Source organism: Euprymna scolopes, chromosome 7, assembly GCF_053919585.1.
Source record: "Euprymna scolopes isolate OS-2025 chromosome 7, ASM5391958v1, whole genome shotgun sequence".
In the NCBI taxonomy this organism is placed as follows: domain Eukaryota; kingdom Metazoa; phylum Mollusca; class Cephalopoda; order Sepiida; family Sepiolidae; genus Euprymna; species Euprymna scolopes.
In genome coordinates, this window is record NC_136488.1 from 48353397 (window position 1) to 48356610 (window position 3214).

Genomic DNA, 3214 nt, shown 5'->3' on the forward strand with positions numbered 1-3214 from the left:
TCTTTTTTACGCACATTTTATCTTTCTTTTAATAATATATTGGAATACTTTCCCATTTCATTGTACCTATTTGTGAATTATTCCACAGATTTCTGCCTTTTAGATTACTTTGGATCATCTTCCAATTACGCAGTTCCCTTGGATTTTACTTGTCGAAATGGAAATTTAACTAACTTTCTTGGATTCTGCATCTTTGGATTTTACCGTCACTGGATATTTTACCTTTCATCAGACTGTCCATTCACGTGAAATCACTTTTTTATTCATCCTATTCCCTCTGCTTCACTTTTTGTTATCAAATAAGATCTATGACTTACTTGTAGTTTCATTTAATACATTTGCAAGCAAAATTCGATCCCGCATTTTGCTAAATCCTACCCTCTGATGAGAAGGAAAGTATTTCTTTGAAACTCTGCGGATTAAAGACTATCCATTTATTTAGTGTTTCCTTTTTAAAATTAAATATGTTTTTTAACTCTTTTTCAGTGTTTTTTAACATGTTTTATTGATTACTTGTTCTTATATATATATATATATATATATATATATATATATATATATAAAATTGACATTTTTATGCATTCTGTTTATTTTTTGTTGTCTCATAATCATAGGTAGCCCATGCATATGTGCTGTTCTCCTTGCAGTAGCAGATTTGTTAGGTCAGAAGGTAGAGTTCCAGACTGTCACGATTGATAGTAATTGATGTCCAAGGTTTGGATCATAGGATTGATGTGCTCACTCTGTCTAGTCATAACGATGAGTTGAAAGACGACAAGAAAGCCCTCCATGCATCACACCTTAGGAGTGCACTTAGAGATTAGAAAATACTTCTACTTGATAAATTTTACATAAGAATGCACTTTTAGATTTTATATAGATTCTCTATCATTGACTCTGTTAAATGATTATGTACTCCTCGTATTGTCATTATTTACAACAGAACATGCATGATTTTATTTTGTGTTTTTTTTTTAGATGAGCATTGATAATTTGAATTATTTTGATAATTTTGATTATTCGGACTATTGTTCTCATCTTTTTTCGTATTTTTTGTATTTTTAATGAAAATAAATACATTCTCATATAGGATGTTATTATCATAATGGTTCCTTCAGGTATATCTTATCATAATGCAACAAATAAAAGTGCTAAATAATAATCTAAGTGATATTCTTCTGGAGTTTGAAGGTTCAATCTTCATTATGGATGATACTAAGAATACAATTAATACTCGCTCATGGCTGAGAGAACAAGAGCATGCTACCCACATTCCTAGAACAAGAGCATGCTATCCACATTTTAAATAAAGGATTCCATTAAAAATTCTGTACATGTGTGTGTGTGTGCGCGCACGCGCGTGCACAGTTTCAACATGTGACAAACGTAAGTCGATTACTTTACTTTTTCTTTAAGAATATATGAAAAATATCATCTAAAACAAAACAAGGTGAAATACTGCATCATAAATCATGCCACTTCATTTAAATCATTTTTTTATTATCGATTTTTTTACAAGGTCACCATTTATAAAAGCCTGGAGGCCACTCGAGGATAAGGGTTAAAAAGTGCAAGGTAGTCAATGAGACAACAGTGTAGTAATCTGCAGTGGTGAAAATTGGGTAGAATTTGATTATTTAAGGAGACAGCTTACCAAAAACTTGTTTACATCATTGGCATTGGAGACGACCATGTGTTAGTCAGCTGGGAAGCAGGCCTGTTGTACAGAGTTCTATCGGCGGGCAGTTATAGGAAAGAAGCTTTGTTCATGGAGTCTACGTTTAGATGTATGCATAGATATAGAGTGGGGTGGAATTGTTGACAGTGGTTGTAGCTAGATGAGTGTTTGTTAACAACGTTTTGTAGGATGCAGGCATAGATTGAAATTCAGTAGAGCACTTTCCATGAAAATAATGATAGAGCAGAGATACTCGCAATGTCTCTTCTGTTAGAAAAAGGTCAGAGAGAGAAGAAAAGAGCATCACCTACTAGCTTTTGAAGCCAGTTTTGAACTCTGTCAAGGCAGGATAGGATGCTCCAAGGAGCTCCTCCCCAGATATGGCAACAACACTTTATTTTAGGATGTATTTGGCTCTTATACAGGTAGAGGATTATGTCTGGAGTGAGACATCTTCTGGAGTGATAGATGATTGAAAATGAAGTTAAATTTCACAAAATAATCTTGAGAATCACCTGTTTAAATTTATGAGGGGTTAAGTCCATAAATTGATCACTCAGATTCTAGTGTTGACATATTTTAATCTTTGATTAGACTAAAATTAGAAGTGTTTGACTCATATGCAAATACCACAAGGATCAGCTCCTGAGATGAAATACTTTTGCTGAATTTTAATTGGTCCAAATATATCTCATAGAGGACTCACTCTTATGTCTATGCCATATTTTGGTTTCATTTTCCAAAACAAATTTAAATCCTAATTTCTTTAATGATAATTCAGTCTGCGTTTTTACATACACACATGCAATAATAATGTCACACTAATACTCCATTGTTAACATAATGAAATGAACACTGCTTGTAACTTTGGAAACGTCCTTTTTTTATGAAAATCGCTCAAGACAAGGCAATGAAGCCACTTGATGTAAGGAGCTAAAAACAAAAATACTATTTTGAGATCAAAAATTAGTCAATGATAAGCATTAAATAGATAGAAAACTGATTATTCCCAGTTTATCAGACACATCTCTCATAGAGAACTAGAGAACAAAATAAAGTAAGCAAGAGTTGCAAGACTGCCTAAAGAAAACTTTTTGTAATGAAAAAATAGAGAAGTTATTCAATAATGGCAAATATATGTAATAATATAGAAAACTAGCATACGACCTGGCATTACCCGGCTGTAAGATATACTTAAATATGATATTTTAATTTATGTAGATTATGCGTATATTATTGTAAAGACAACTCTTAATCGGCTATTATATTGAACCTAATATATAGTGCTGAGATCAAAAGTAAAAAAAAAATGTATGATTTGGGTGCTATCTGCTAGAATCGAAATATATATATATACTAGCAGAAGTACCCGTCAGTTTTACAGTATTGAATGGTGTAGTATTGTGCCGTAAAGAATACACAGAAAGGGTTGTAATCAACTGAATTCCTTCTAGTACACTGACAAAAAAAAAAGCTTAAACAGATATATAAATAAAAATAAAAAGGTTATGTAAATGTTTAAAAAAGACACGTAAT